This window comes from Chiloscyllium plagiosum, chromosome 6 (assembly GCF_004010195.1).
Source record: "Chiloscyllium plagiosum isolate BGI_BamShark_2017 chromosome 6, ASM401019v2, whole genome shotgun sequence".
NCBI lineage: Eukaryota > Metazoa > Chordata > Chondrichthyes > Orectolobiformes > Hemiscylliidae > Chiloscyllium > Chiloscyllium plagiosum.
In genome coordinates this window covers 43,567,652-43,584,878 of record NC_057715.1, presented here as the reverse complement: position 1 = coordinate 43,584,878, position 17,227 = coordinate 43,567,652, and the positions used below count along the sequence as shown (strand labels likewise).

The window sequence follows — 17,227 nt, the reverse complement described above, 5'->3', positions numbered from 1 at the left end:
CATTACATGCACACACACACACAATCACACATACACACACACATTTCACAGAAAGAAAACTGGTAAAATAGCTCCATAATGTTTGTTCAAAACTTCTGTATTGGTTCTTCCTGATCTAAAGGTTTCTAATGATCCTCTTTTCTTTCTGATGCTTCCATTGGTTTGCAAGGTGCATAAGGTGACTGGTTCATCTATGAAAAATCTCGAACTTATCTCATTCAAAATCACAACTTGCAGCATCTACTGGAGGAAAGATAAGTTGGATTTCTTCAGGTCAAAATGGTCTACTGCAAGAGACTTGAAAAATGCTTTTCAGCTGCTGCAGACCTGATTTCTCTTCTGCTTTGAACTATCCTCTCTCAGTGTTGCTCAAGACATAAGCTGGTCAGCTACCTGAGAGCCAATCACATGGTTGTTGCTAAGCAAAGGACCTTTGTCATTTGATAATTGGTCACTACTCCACAAACCATTCAGCTTCACTTGTAAATAACCTCCGCTCCAGTCCACGTGGACTTGTTTGAACCTACAACTATGTAAACAGCATTCAAAAGACATATCAAAATCCTTGCTTCCAAAACATGCAGCCATCCCTTGGTTTCAAACCAGTCTTTTCTCATTTAATACCACAGTTTTAAAAGCAGAAATATATAAAAAAATGTAATTGCAATGTTTAAGAAATTGACAGATTTCTAGATTAAAGTGATATCAGGGTAGACACCATGGAAACATCGATGATTGATCGAGATCTAGCTACCTGACAAAGAAGCAGTGCTCTGAAAGCTTGTACTTCCAACTAAATCTGTTGGGCTATAAGCTGGTGTCATTGATTTTTAACAAGATCTAGAATGACAGAGAAGGTCTGAGGTGCTGAATGGTCAATTCCTGTCTCTGTTCCTATGCCCCTGTGCTACATCAAGTCTTCCTGGTGTAATCTAAATCTGAGTTACAATGTTTCAGAAAATTCTAAATTAATTCTATTTGCAATGTAAGTAATTCAACAATTGGCATGAATTGCACCTGGATCTTTTTAAAATGAATCTATAATTACTAATAACTGAGTCGAGCTTGACCTTGAAGATTCTGTTCAGAATTCCAATTGAACAGATCAAGAACCTCATATTAGTCAAGTTAGAATAAATTATCTATTGCCATAGAAGAATAAGCTTTAAGCACTATATAAAACCTTCTCCAAAATGCAAATGTAGCATAGTATTTAATTAAATCAGATATTGTTACAATACAGAAGGAGGCCATTTGGTCTATTGTGTTTATGCTGGCTCCCTGAATGAGCAGTGCATTAAATGAACCCTTTTTTTAAGATTAGATTAGATTCCCTACAGTATGGAAACAGGGCATTTGGCCCAACAAGTCCACACCGACCCTCTGAAGAGTAACCCACCCAGACCTATTACCTTCTGACTAATGCACCTAACACTATGGGCAATTTAGCACGGCCAATTCACCTGACCTGCACAGCTTTGGACTGTGGAAGGAAACTGGAGCACCTGGAGGAAACCCACGCAGACACGGAGAACGTGCAAACTCCACACAGACAGTCGCCCGAGGCTAGAATCGAACACGGGTCCCTGGCTCTGTGAGGCAGCAGTACTAACCACTGGCCACTGTGCCATCCCTAAACATCACAAACTTGAAGCTACCCAAGTCTCTTGCAAGTAACTGCATGATTTATATTGCCCATGACTGTGGTAGCGGTGGAATTTGAACCAACAACTCGATAGAGTCTGGAATTTAAATGCAGCGCCTTAGGCCACTTGGTCACACTACCACTTTCTTCTGTAACTCTATCCATTCTTCCTTTTCAGATAACAGTTGGACTTCAGGATTATCCAGTTCAGGATATGTAAAGTAGAGCTTTGGATGCATTCTACTTTATAGAGGGTAAAATGTGTGAGACCAGCCAAGAATGTGCTGGCTCTCCAGAGTTAATACAAGTATACATGAGTATTTTAGCAGCAAATGAGCCAGGACCAGGTCAGATTCAAATGAGGTTATGAGCTGGAAAGGGGCAATTTTTGTGATTATGTCAATATGCGAGATTGGAAGTTTATCTCAGGTGTAAATTTATCAGCAAGATTGTAAACAGCTTGGTTGACAAGTTGTCAGGGAAGGGGGCAGAGGCAATAGCTTTGGAATGGAGCTTATGGGGTAGGGTGCAGTGGATAGTGGGTCGGATATTAGTGGAGAATTCAGGAAGGTCAAGTCAAGAGATTCAATTTATCCTCTTCAAAACGATCCCACTCACCTCATTTCCATTCCAGGGTGGTTGGGATGAGAAAGAATTGAGCCTACTGCCTCTAGAGACATGTTCAAAGCAACAATGGCGGTGGGTAGATAGAAAGACACTGGAAGGCTTACCTCCTTTCAACCAATTTTAAAAATGAATGTCAGTCCCTGACACCATCAATCCTTGCCCTGACCGTTAATATTCCCGACGTACTCCATGTATTTTCCAGAACCGATCAACCAGTATCCACTAATGGTATGACTTCAGGTGCCATTTGAAGGTGAAAAAACTAACAATTTAATAGAGCTGTTGCTCAAACATAATTATTACCAAAAACTACTTTCATTTATAAAACTCATTATGAGGTGTAAATCCACTGAAGTGTTCAATCTGTAGAAACAAATCAGAATCTATTTCATTAGCCACACCAAAAGTCAGATAGCTCCTTAAAACTCTTTTAAAATCTTTTGGAATTGTCAATCAAAAATTGAACACAATGCTGTTAAGATAATTAGGATTGGAAATTTTGAAACTTAGCTGAAAAATGTTTTGCTGGAAAAGCGCAGCAGGTCAGGCAGCATGCAAGGAGCAGGAGAATCGACGTTTCAGGAATCCTGAAGAAGGGCTTATGCCCGAAACATTGATTCTCCTGCTCCTTGGATGCTGCCTGACCTGCTGTGCCTTTCCAGCAACACATTTTTCAGCTCTGATCTCCAGCATCTGCAGTCCTCACTTTCTCCCAATTTTGAAACTTAGCCAAGCATTCAAAATAGCTTCAACTATATTAAGAAACCATGGGAAATGTAAATAATGGAGTTATGCGCAATTGAAAAAATCTGCTGGCTTCTTTTTCTAAACTACACCAGAGATTTTGTTAATCAAAAAATTCCCAAGGAAAGACCTTGCTTTGTTTGTTTTTTAAATTCTTGAATAACTTTGGGTATTTAAATCAATTGAGCACTTATATTAGCGATCCCAATGCATTGGAGCACGTTTTTCAAGGGTAATTTGGATCTGATATTGTACAATGTTGATCACCATAATCATTAAAATAGCTTTGAAGAACCAAGCTAAATGATCAATCAGGCAGAAGTGGGTACTTCTGCCTGATTAGAGTCAGGAGATTAGAGTCACGATTAGAGTTGTGCTGGAAAAGCACTGCAGGTCAGGTAGCATCTGAGAAACAGGAAAATTGACGTTTTTGGCAAAAGCCCTTCATCAGGAATAAATGATCAATCACTGCATTGACAAATATACTGACCTTCTAATTCAACATCTAACAAAACGTTTTTTTGTGTGACTATTTCAAAGTCTGTCATGAAGGAGTTTGAAACACAGGAGACATTTTTTGGTTTCCCACTTGGTACTCAAGTTCCTCCTATGGCAGCTGACTCCTTTGAGAAGCCATGAACTATCTACACTCTATCCAAGAGGATTGTTGCCATTGTAGGATGGTTATCCTGATGAAGGGCTTTTGCCTGAAACGTCGATTTTTCTGCTCCTTGGATGCTGCCTGACCTGCTGTGCTTTTCTAGCACCACTCTAATTCAGGATGGTTTAAACAGTCCATCCTGCAATGAATTTGGCAAGGGCAGGATTGCTGCATGGACAGCCTGCACCCTTAATCCTTTGGCTGCAAAAATGGTTGGAAGAAAGAATCTCAGAATCAGGTCCCGAATAACACTCTAAAGAGTTCTAGTTCAATAGCTTCTGGCTTACACTTATTTCTGTTTAACCAGTATTGGATGACAAACCAAGTGACAATTTAAAAACTGTGGAAGATCGCAGCAAGTGGAAGAGCTAGATGTCGTCAGCATATTTTTATGAACCGTTGTCATGTTTTCGGTTGATGTGCCTGAGGGCACATTGATGTAGACAAAGAACAGATTTTTGAGCAATAGCTGAGGTAACAATATTAGAACAAGAAACAGAGCCATTGCAAATTATCCTTGGATTATAGCAGATAATTAATAACAAAATCCATCATGGGCCCTCCAGCAAGCTCAACAATGGAGCAGAGATCTTGGGAGAGGATGGTGCGCTCAATTCTGTCAAAGGTTGCTCGCAGGCTGAGGAGTGTGAGAGTGATTTTCAAGTTGGGCAACAGTCCCCCCGGAGGTCATTTGCAGTTTTGCTGTGAGCAGCTTTGGTAGCTGCTAGGTTAAGAGCATTACATAGTGCACAGTGTTATTGTTTCAACAAGAGGATCTGCAAATACACACAACTGTATATTTGCATGCATAAATGCAAGAATACATGCATGGCTGCACAAGCACAGAACTGAAACGTAATTCAAACTGGCAGCTCCATGTAATTGGACACTGTGGATTTGATCGCTGTAGGCACTGGCGCTCTGGATAAATGCTGTTAGATGATATAGATGAAATTCAGGCTTTTCAGAAAAAGAAGTAATTTTAATTATTTTTTATAGTGGCTAACTTCTTATGCAAGCAAAATTATGATTTGTAAACAACCAACTCAAAAAATTAATTCCTTAGAATTCCATAATTATATACAATTATATTGATCTTATTTAGAGGGAGCTAGGCTTAAAGTAATAGGCTGGGAATGAGGGAATTACCACTTCAACAGAGGTGGAAACCTGATGTGACCAAAGTTCATTCAGAATAAATCAATCCTAATTGACTTTGGTTCCTGAGTATCATCTCACATCGATATCCATCTGAATTTTTCTCCACTCGGATCCAAAGATGGAGATAATAAATTCTGGTTTTCAGCTGCAACTAGTCTGAATGGCAGCTGATTAAAATGTACAGAATACTACTGAGATTTGTAGCTATTTGCTGGTGAAGATGTTCCCATGATGAAATCAGAGGATTGCAATAATATTAATGACACATGAAGTGAAAGATGCCAAGCAATGTCAGCTGTCTTAGCCTGCAAAAAGGGGGGAAAAGGCTTGAACAAATCAATCAGGTAGACACTGTGACACCTCTTTCTCTAATGTGGCAACCAGCCAAAGAGCTGCCAGTAATTTAGTGATATGCTTACACCTTGACCTGACAGGCTTCTGTTGCAGAGATACTCACTGGCTCATTTTTCTATTCTAGCTAGTAGGAAGAACTTATAATAACTGTGAGCTATAGCTGTTCCAGGGTTCAGATTTTGTGCTCTAACTATACAGACTGCTAGAAATTAATGGAAAGTTTCATAGCTTCAGCAGAATTAATACATGTGGTTTCCCTAACAGTTCAAAAGAGGCAACTTAAGTTTGAGATAATTCATTTGACATTTTGAGAAACACAATGTTAAGTCAAAAACAATTCACCTCAAGATCCTTTTTTGCTTAATTAAATGGTCACTTTTGTAGCTAGAAACCTGAACAACTGAGAGTAACTATTTGTCAGTGTCCTTCATGAGGATGTTATAATATTTCATATTGCTGAGTCAGGAATGGACTACACTGATTCTAACGGTAATTTGTTAACTAGTTTGAAGTGATAGATACATTGTGCTCGTTAAAGTACTTAAATCTAGAAATTATTATTTGTTGTTGCTGTATGGTGATTAATGTTTCAATTACAGAGGAGGTGGGGATTAGGAAAGAGTGTAAGCAAATTGAATGCATAAGTATGTGAGTTAACTTGCAAAGCCTGAAGGTTTGTTTTCAGACACTTCGTCACCATGACTAGGTAACATCATCAGCGAGAGTCTCCAGTGAAGCGCTGGTGGTATGTCCTGCTTCTCTATTTATAGATCTTGGTTTCTTAAGGTGGGTGATGCCATTTCCGGTTCTTTTTCCTTCAAAGGAAAGTAGATAGGATCTAAATAATTGTGTTTATTGATGGAGTTCTGGTTTGAATTCCATGCCTCTAAGAATTCTTGTGCATGTCTTTGTTTTGCCTGTCCTAGGACATGTGTGTTGTTCCAGTCAAAGTGGTGTCCTTCTTTGGTATGTATAGAAACTAGTGATGGTGGGTCATGTCTTCTGGTGACCAGCTGGTGTTCATGTATCCTGGATGTAAGTTTCCTGCAACTGGACACCAAAATACATGCGTTTCCATGCATACATACAAAGAAGGACACCACTTTGACTACGTCAACATACACATCCTAGGACAGGCAAAACAAAGACACTCACGAGAATCCTTAGAGGCATGGAATTCAAACCAGAACTCCATCAATACACACAATTATTTAGATCCTATCTACTTTCCCTTGAAGAAAAAAGAACCAGAAATGGCATCACCTACCTAAAGAAACCAAGACCTATAAATAGAGAGGCGGGACATACCACCAGCGCTTCACTGGAGACTCTCACTGATGATGTTACCTAGTCATGGTGACAAAACATCAGAAAGCAAACCTTCCAGCTCAGCAAGCTAACTTACACACTTATCATCCTGAGCTGCAAATCTTCTCAAAAATCGCTAAGATTGGATGCATATTATACATCACCTGATGCTTCATTCCATTTAAGTTTCTCAAAAGAAAAATGAGAGTTTTTGGGGTGGTGTGGTTGTGTCAGTCCCTCTGGACCAGGAGATGGTTTCAAGTGCCACCTGCTCCACAGGGATGTAATAACATTTCTGAATAGATTGATTAGAAAGATATCTAAATAGGAAAATGGGGTGCATTTATAATGGGGGATGTAACCACCAGTACAAGATTTTTGCCCCTACAAAATGAAGTCCACCTTGTAGAAACATAGAAAATAGGAGCAGGACCAGGCCATTTGGCTCTTTGAGCCTGCTTTGCCAGTCAATATGAACATGGCGATACCATGTTCCTGTTTTTCCCCATATCCTTTGATCCCTTTAGCCCTAAATATGACATATAACTCATTCCTGAATTCCACAGGGTGGAGAAATGCTTCCTCATTTCAGTCCTAAATGGCTTACTCTGTATTCTTAGACTGTGACTTCTGGATTTGGACTCCCTGGTTATCAGGAACATCCTTCCTGCATTTACCCTGTCGAGTCATAGAGTCATAGAGATGTACAGCACGGAAACAGACCCTTCGGTCCAACTCACCCATGCAAACCAGATATTCTAAATTAATCTAGCCATTTACCAGCATTTTGCCCATATCTCTCTAAACCCTGCTTATTCATGCACCTATCTGGATGCCTTTTAAATGTTGTAAATGTACTTGCCACACCACTTCATCAGGACAAGACAAAATAAAATAAGTTTTGGACTGTAAACGCAAATGCTGACATTGAAGTACTGGAATAAATGATATTATTATTGTTAAGTCTTTCATTAAACATTGAGGGAGGAGTTACAACTATGTTCCCCACGTTAATAATTCATTGTTTGTGGCTCTAACATCCAGGGCAAAGTTGGACATTTGCCACATCAGTTATCAGTTTTCCATATGGGACCCTGTATGAGATCCTGCTTCTGAACTAACACGTACATTCTTAGGACAAGGTCAGAATGCTACAGGCCTGAACAACTTGCATTCTAGTGGGACTTATGGTGCGATCTGGTGAGAAGTCTGGTGAAGCCTATCTTGACATCCTTTTGGCTTGGAATATGTGTAGTTCCTGAGGACCAGAGGAAGAGATTCTGCTCGAGTGCTGCAGGTTCGACACAGCGGACGTGTACTGGCGGGGGAGAAGCCACGGGGATCACGTTGCGAATTGTCAGAGCTGCTGGATGTTGGAGGATCGTTTGGTTGTGCTGACCTGCTCTTGGTGGATCTTTATGCTGGCTTCGGCCTAACGCCAATTCAGATATCAGCCAACCTCAGAGCTATGGCCTCAGCAGCCGCTCGTAGCCCAGGCCAGGGCATTCGCAACACAGTCAGGGTGACTGTGAAGAAGGTGGAGGAGGGCACACCGGTCGATTGGACGGTGTTTGTGAAGAAGATTTTGCTGGAGTGCTGCGGGTTCGAAGCAGCGGATGTGTACTGCCTGCAGGATTTCCCTGCGGCAGGCTATTTCAACGTGACCTTCAGGAGCGTGAAGAATTGCGAGCAGCTCCTGAAGGTCTTCAAGGAGAAGGAAGGGGAACCTCTGTTCTCCATCTTGTCGGCGGTCCCGTTGTGTGTGCTTGCTGCGCAGAGGAGTCGGGTTGTAACAATCCAGATGTACAACCCCCACGTCCCAGCAGCAGATGTCCTGACCTTCCTGAGAAGATATGTCCAGGTCAAGGGAGAGAGTACCGATGTGGTCGATCCTTTCGGGATCTGGACCTCTGGACCAGCAAACGACAGGTCAGGGTAACCCTGAGGGTCGATGCCAGTGGGAACATCCTCCAACCACCCTCCAGCTTTGCCATCGGAGGAAGCAGAGGTTACCTGACATACACAGGGCAGCCGAAAGTGTGCTGAACCTGCGGGAGGTCAGGCCACATGGCGGTGGATTGTAAGGTGACTGTCTATCGAAACTGCGAGCAGGAAGGCCACCCGACCAAGGAATGTAAGGAGGCCAAGAACTGTAATCTGTGCGGAGAGGCGGGCCACATGTACAAGGCCTACCCAAGACGAGGGGCCGCCACCTATGCACAGATGGCCAGAGGTGGCAACACGAGCCGTGGACCGCCTAAGACCAGCAAGGTACCACAAAACAGCACGGGAACGGTGTCTGGAGGCACCCAGAAGGAAGGGCAGGCTGTAGCGGAGCAGACTGCAGACAGTGGGGAGGTGCAGCAGCCGATCCAAGCTCCTCCAAGACAGACGGAGGAAATGGAAGAGGAGGGAACAAAGGAGACAGAGGATTGGATTACTGTCAAAAGCAGGAAGAGAAAACCTCACAAGGCCACCAAAGCCACCCAGCAAAGGGGGAAGCAACACCTACACGACGAGGTTACAGGCAGCTCTTCCGACGATGAGGACAGGTGCAAGGAGGGTCGTCACCAGAGGAAGAGACAGAGCGCCGTGGGGAAAAAGGAGGGCAGCACCGCCCAAACAGGAAAAGATGATCCCTCTGAGGGGATGGATAAAGGCCTCCCCCCACCCAGTGAGAACCAAGAGGTACCCACCGGCCCACACCTCCAGGTAACTGGGAGCAGCGGTCTTGTGACAGCCCCGCTGTCAGGTGGAGAACTGGACTGTGCGGACCCTGGGCCCGACCCGAAGACACCAGAGTGGGGAAATGGCCCCAGCGTGGAGCCAGACAGCTACCTCAGCCCTGGGAGGGTCCAGCGGTTTGCCGTCACCACGGGGATGCACACAGCTACCCCAGAGAGGCAAGACCAACAGCAAATGGACACTGGTAACCTCGTAAACTGTTAAAATGGAGATAAGAATTGCCAGCATCAATGTGCGTAGCATCAAATCGGCTACGCGATGTGTTTCTATGATGGCCTTCCTGGCCAACATTAAAGTTGACGTCCTGTTTCTGCAGGAGTGTGGGATACCGCACCTCAGCAGCTACAGGAGATGGTCGAGCTTGTGGGACCATGGGCCGTCAGTTTGGTCGGGGGGGGGCAACGATAGCCATGCCTCCGGCCTGGGTATCCTGTTGCGAGGAGGCACCTTCACCATTTCTGAGGTTAAGGAGGTGGTTGGCGGGCACCTCCTCATCACCGACGTCATGTACAGGAATGCTCCCCTGAGACTGATTTAATGTGTACACCCCAGTGGGTAAGAGTGAACGGTTGGCAGTCCTGCAGCAGCTTCCACTGTTGCTGGCTACGTCCAGGCCGGTCATTCTGGCCGGAGACTTCAACTGTATCATTGATGCAGATGGACGATCCGGCGGGGGAGGGACAGTAATCTGGACGCCACGTCCAGAGCCCTGATGGACACGGTAAAAGATGCCAAGCTGCATGACGTCTTCAGCACCCCTGCAGACGGAGCGCAGCGTAGATACACCTGGTCATGGGCAGACGGGTCTATCCTCTCAAGGATAGATTACCTGTTTGTGTCCCGAACGCTCTCGGTCAGATCCACCGACGTCCAGCCGGTGTTCTTCTCTGACCAATGCCTCCTGCTGGCCAACTGTCACCTACAAGATGAGCAACGGGCTGGTAAGGGAACGTGGAAGCTGAACACAAAGCTGTTGACCCTGGGAAACATTGAGGAGCTCACGAGGGACTATGCAGGTTGGAGAACCTTGAAACCCCTCTTTGAGTCCCCAATGGACTGGTGGGAAACAGTAAAAGGAAACATCACGAGGTTCTTCATCCTCAAAGGTGTTCAGGGGGCGAGAGAGAGACGGCTACAGGAAAGTATGCAGAACCTGCTCCTGCTGCAGACGATGGGGGTTGATATCACGGAGGACCTCAAGGAAATGAAGGGCCAGCAAGCCTTGCTCTTTGCCTCGGAGACCTCCAAGATAATCTTCCGGTCCAGGGTCAGCTCGGTGGAGCAGGACGAGACGTGCTCATGTTTCTTCTTCCAGAAGGTGAACAAAGAGAGCTCCGTGCTCAGCAGCCTGAAGGAAGAAGATGGCTCGACAACGTCATCTCAGGCTGACGTCATGAGGATCAGCAAATCCTTCTATGCCAGTCTGTATGACGTGAAGCCGACTGACAGCGTGGCCTCCCAGTCGTTCCTGTCCTCTATCACGGAGGTCTTAGACGACAGAACACAGGAGAGGCTGGACCAGCCACTATCTCTGGACGAGCTGACCAAGGCCCTCGAGTCCTTTGAAAAGAATAAAACTCCCAGAAGCGACAGCTTACTGGTCGAGCTCTATTCTGCTCTGTGGGACTTGATTGGCCAGGACCTGATGGAGGTGTATGTCAGTATGCTTCGGGCAGGTACCATGAGTGAATCCACGAGGAAAGGCATCATCACCCGCATCTACAAGCGGAAGGGGGAGAGGGAGGAACTCAAAAATTGGAGACCAATCTCACTGTTGAATGCGGATTACAAAGTTCTGACAAAGGTAATCGCCAACTGCTCTGGGGTCGGTGATTCACCCTGACCAAACCTGTGCTGTACCGGGCAGGAAGATCGCTGAGAGTCTCACACTCCTCAGGAATATGATCGCCTACGTGCAGGACAGGGAGGTGAACATCTGCCTGATCAGCCTGGACCAGGAGAAAGCCTTTGACAGGATATCACACAGGTATATGAGAGATGTTCTCTCCAAAATGGGCTTTGGGGAGGGAATCTGCAATTGGATCAGACTGCTCTACACCAACATTGTCAGTGCAATCTCAATCAATGGGTGGGAATCAGATAGCTTCCCAGTCAGATCTAGAGTCAGGCAGGGCTGCCCTCTCTCTCCTGCCTTGTTTGTGTGCTGCATAGAGCCATTTGCCGAGTCCATCAGGAAGGATGCGAGCCTGAGAGGGGTAACTATTCCTGGCAGCGGGGGCCTGCAGGTTAAGGCCTCCCCGTACATGGATGACGTCGCCATTTTCTGCCCTGATCCGCTGTCCATGCGCAGACTCATGTGCATTTGTGACCAGTCCGAACGGGCCTTGGGGGCCAAGGTAAACTGAGGCAACAGTGAGGCCATGCTCTTTGGGAACTGGACCGACCAATCCTCAGTCCCCTTCACCGTCAGAACCGACCACCTGAAGGTGCTGGGTATTTGGTTCGGGGGTACTGGAGCGTGCACGACGTCTTGGGAGGAGTGTATCAGCAAAGTGAGGCAGAAACTGGGCAAATGGAAGATACGGTCGCTCTCCATCGCGGGAAAAAAACCTGGTCATCAGGTGCGAGGAACTGTCATTGCTGTTATACATGGCACAGATCTGGCCTATTCCCAGAACCTGTGCCACTGCAGTCACCCGGGCCATCTTCCAATTTATATGGAGGTCAAAGATGGACTGGGTGCAAAGGGACTCGCTGTACAAAATCTGGGCAACGGGGGAAAAATTACACCCAATGCCAGCCTCACCCTGATGGCCACCTTTGTGTGTGGATCCCCGGTACGCAAACACCAAGTGTCACTACGTACTAAGGTTCTACCTGTCCCCGGCCTGGCCTTGCTGCCGCGGAATGCTCCGAGTAGTTGGACCGTTCCATATCACCTGTCTTTCGTAGAGAATTTTATGAAGAAAAACACCTTTGACCACAAGTCCATCAGGAAGTGGTCAGCATGTAGTGTCCTTGAGACCCTTTGGGAAAAGGAGAGGGCGGATCCTATCGAGCAGTTCCCTGAGCAGACTGTCAAAGCCATTTGCCTCATCGCCAGAACTTTCCAACAAGCACCAAGACATGGCTTGGCTGGTGGTGAGAAGGGCTCTGCCTGTGAGATCCTTTATGCACGTCCAGACTCTCAGCCGCACCACACGCTGCCCTCGAAGCGGCTGCGGGGGGGACGAGACTGTCAGATACCTCCTTCTGGAATGTGCCTACGCAGAAGAAGTCTGGAGAGGAATGCAGTGGTGTTTGTCGAAGTTCGTCCCGAGCAGCACCGTGAAGCGGGACTCCATGCTCTATGGTCTGATCCCTGGGACGCACACCGAGACGAACTGTGCCTGGAGGATCATCAACTCGGTGAAGGACACTCTCTGGGTGGTCCGAAACCTGTTGATCTTCCAGCTGAAAGAGCTGACCCCGACTGAGTGCTGCAGACTGGCACATTCCAAGGTCCAGGACTACGTGCTGAGTGATGTGCTGAAGCTTGGGGCAGCTGCCGCCAAGGCGTGGTGGGGAAAGACCACTGTGTAACATCTGCCTGCCTAAGAAGAACAGGGGGCCCACGCAGTCATTTGGGCTCTGCTGATGCCTCAGCTAAATATATGGACATCTGATTGATAAATGTACAGACCTGTATATAAAAATGATAAATTCTGATTATGTAAATGTTTACGTTATGTATGGCATGACCAACTGTACAGACCATCAAATTATTTTATGAATAAAGTTTATTTTTGAAATAAAAAAAATCTTGACATCAGAAGCAGCATACTGCATCTTTCATGCTTTTGCCAAGCATTATGGTGAGATTCTCACTAGGCAACAGCAAATTGCCAATTAAAAGGAGGTTATGGCATGTTAAACACTTTATTAATGCCACAATTCACCAAATCAAAATTCAGCTTCCTATCTGAACGAGCTAGACATCGAGATTTCACCACATGGAAATTATGCAGGTACCTGGTGACATCTGCTCACCACTGGCTGCAAACAGCTTCCACTTTGCTCAGTAACAAACAGCATCTCAGGATGCAATCCATGGCCACCAGCCACATGCATCCCTGATCTGTGGACACAGGTGTCAGCCATTTGCTGACCCCTCACAATCCTTATGATATCTCGCTGATCCACTGGTAGAACAAATTTCTACTTCGATAGGGCAGACTTGCATTGCAGTGTGCAACAGTGACTAGCATTAAAAGGATGCTTCAGAGACAGGCATACAGCTCAAGGATTGGACCAGTTTGCATCTCAGGGCTACTCTCTTGCTTTCTTAGCACTTGCCCACTTGGTGCTTTCCTGCTTGCTCACATCCTCCATGTCATGCCATTGCCATATGTGTTAGTGTGTAGGTTCTTTACCAGAATCAAAGACTGGTGCCATAATGAGGTGCTCTTTTGCACAGACACAGTGATTGGCTGCTGGCTGGTAGTGATCTCTCTTGGGATGGACACATCTTACTGTTTGATACACGATTTAAACTTAATGTTTAAATCTCTCATCTTCAGCTTGTGTCAGCTGTTTGCTGCCAGCAAACATTGTATGTGTATTCAACCAAATGGTCATGTCAGAAAGTGTGTGTGAGGGATTGGGGGGGGGAGGAGCAGGTCCTCAGTCCAGTCACTGTCAGTCAAGGATCCCAGTACTATCAGTCACTGTCTTCACATGGTCAGTTTGTCCACTTGTGCCAGCCATGGTCAGGGGATTTCTCTGATTGTCTTCCAACGATTGGGCAGTGGTAAGTTGTAGGGCCAGCAGCAGTTGGGGAAATCATGTATCATCAGTCAGGAGGCTGCTAAGATAGGGGGTCCAGACAGTCATGTCTAGGGCTGCTTGTCCAAGTTGGTCAATGGTCAAGATGAACTGAGCTCCATCTATTGATTGTTGAGGGTTTAGGAAAGGAAACCTTTAGGGGCAGCAGGGAGAATCACTACCAAAAGGGCAGTGGATAATCAAGAATGGGGGAGGTAGAGGCACTTGTAGAGGTGGAAACAAAGATGGAAATGGAGGGAAATTGAAGGTTTATGGCTGGGGGATGAAATCAATATCAGAAGATATGAAAGACAACAGGAGGTGGGTGATTATTAGTAATGATTACAGGATGCCCTGTGAGCACTGACCACCCCCCTCCTTATTCATCATCAAGGTGTTAATGCCATGGTTTAAGGGCAGGAAGGATAACTGGAAATTAAGTTCAATGTTCAAAGAATGGAAGCAGTCTTCTGAGGAGGAAAGCAAGGATACTGGGGAGAAAGAAACATACCTTGTCCATGATAGACCTCAGCAAAGTTAGGTACTACAAGCCAGACAGGACCTGACTAACACTCAGTTTGGGAGATGAGAATGAGATAAAGAAGATCATCATAGATTGTAAAATAGTTTTTGGTCATGATACCAGCATTGTCATTTGTGTTCACTTTCACTGACTGGAAATAAAAACTTATGTTTGGAATTGTCCAGTTGCTTATCTGTATGTGATGTTCCCTCTTGGGACAATAACAGGTTGAAGGCCTCTAGCAGGCATTGAAAATAGTGTAGTTAGGATGTGGCTAACAGTGACTAAGGTAAGAGAATGGGGTTGTATGCATGAGAGAATGTCAGCCATACTGACAATATGCTGTGAATAGCATGGCTTTGTGGCTGCTACGTCATTATATTGCCAGTAAGGGGCAAGGCCAGATTGCCAACACTTATCCAGGTACTGCTCAGCATTTTAAAGATTGACTGGCATGCCAGTCTTTCAGTTGATATCCAAAGATAGCGATTTGTTGTGAGAAGAGAGCCTGGTAAGATGGGGGTGGAATCAAATGGGGAAGGTATCATAGGAGTGGGGTTGGTAGTTAAGGAGGAGAGTAAGATACGATGAGAAATCTTGCTAGGCCTCATGATGCAAAGCCTTCCAAAAAACTTGAAGCAGCTGCTGCACAACCCTACATATCTAATCCTATTCACTAAGCCAAAAAAAGATGTTTCAGAGTAAAAGATTAGAAATAGATAAGGGAAGAACAATTTTTCCACAGGCTACTCAATAATTTCAGGGGTAAAATTGGTCTATGCCAGTTGTTCAAATGGGCACACAATTTATTAGGAGTTTTTCTGTCCATGCCTGATCGTCCTGTGGTATTTTCAAAGATGGCCACTGCTGGCACCTTGTGGTATTTTCCACCTCTACCAGTATGTGGGACTGGGTAAGAGCTGTTTGAGATAGTTAGCTGATACCAATCCTCCTTTGACTATCCTTTGTCTTGGGCCCATGTAGTGATTAGTGGATACAGGGAAATATTTTTAGATGAGCAGACCGCTTATCGAATGATAGAAGAGATTAGATTCTCTTACAGTATGAAAATGGGCCATTGGCCCAACAAGACCATACAGACCCTTCGAAGAGTAACCCACCCAGACCCATTTCCCTATCCTATATTTGCCCCTGACTTGGCAATTTAGCATGGCCCATTCACCTGACCTGCATATCTTTTGGATTGTGGGAGGAAACTGGAGCACCCAGAAGAAATTCACGCAGACATTGGGAGAATGTGCAAATTCCACACAGACAGTTGCCCAAGGCAGGAATCGAACTCAGGTCCCTGGCACTGTGAGGCAGCAGTGCTAACCACTGAGCACCGTGCCACCCCACAAAGAAGCAAGAAGTATAACTGCGTTTGGTCATGTATAATTACTCAGATTTTGGGGAGCTGGTGCAAATACATCTCCTGCCTCTGAAACTTACAATAAAACTTCTTATCTTCACTCACAGACTGTGTGCGACATCTGTAGAATGGGTGGAGTCAATGTAACATGAATATTGACCTCATCAGAACCATTATCTTTATAACGCCTTCCAATGAAGTTGAACAAACAATAAGACGTACTCCTTTTGGAGACTCATTTCCTAGTTTCACCATCACTTTTACTTGATTTGAACATAGAAATCTTGTTGACATACCCTAAAATGATGATGAATAAAACAACATATTGAAAAATTGCTGGTTGATTTGGAAAAGGCCCACTTTGCTCTCCCGGCATTAACCTATTGTATGCTTAAAGGCACATTGACAGAATATATTTGTTGGAAGTCAATGAGTAGACATCTCAATTAGTGAAAATCTATCCTTCAGGGACTGATCCTATCGTAATGACACATAACTTTTTTGAGTTGATATTACAGCCGCAGAATGCCCCAACAGACATATTTAATGTATAAACATGCATAATCAGTGACCTGATGACTTCATTGCTCAAATTGCTTCAAATGATTTTTTTTATTTTACAAAAACAGCATGTAAAATATTAATTTTAAAAATTTACATTGTAGAAATATAGCCACTTTTGTGATACAGGCAGATATGTCAGTTATAGGAATTTGCAAAGTTTGATTATGACTGTTTCAAGAACGGAGTGTCTGAAAAGGCATAAATACGATGACATTGCTGATTTATTTCTGTAAAAATCAATAATTTCTGAAGTGTGAACTTACATCTGCTGTGCATATGTCTCATCTTCTAATTGATTTTGGATTTTAATTGGGCTTGATGATAAATATTTTATATTTGGATGATGTGCATTGCAGATTAGATAATTTAATTTCATTGACAAGATCCCTACTGGTTAAGACCTTGCTTCTGGTACTATTTATATAATTTGCATGGATGAGTACATTCATCTACAATGCAGCAATTCAATGTTTGTGTAAAGATTTGTAGTTTAGGTGCCAGTTGTCATGGTTGTGGATATGTTCACCAAGCTGGGCAGTTGATTTGCAGACATTTCATTCCCTGTCTAGGTGACATCTTGAGTGCTTTGGAGTCTCCTGTGAAGTTTGTGATAGGGGACGAAATGTCTGCAAATCAACTTCCCAGCTTGCCAAACATATACCCACAACCACAACAATGCAGTAAATACAGATATTCAGTTTTAATTTCATTTCCAGCAGTCTTTTTATTGAATTTTAAAATATTCATTAAAATCACATT

At 44.5% G+C, this 17,227-nt stretch overlaps 1 protein-coding gene across 1 annotated transcript in view; it reads right to left on the bottom strand.

Moving 5' to 3' along the window:
* gpc5a (glypican 5a) overlaps window positions 1-17,227 on the bottom strand; it is a 1,026,959-nt gene that overhangs the window by 40,201 nt on the left and 969,531 nt on the right. The gene's annotated exons all lie outside the window — the stretch shown is intronic.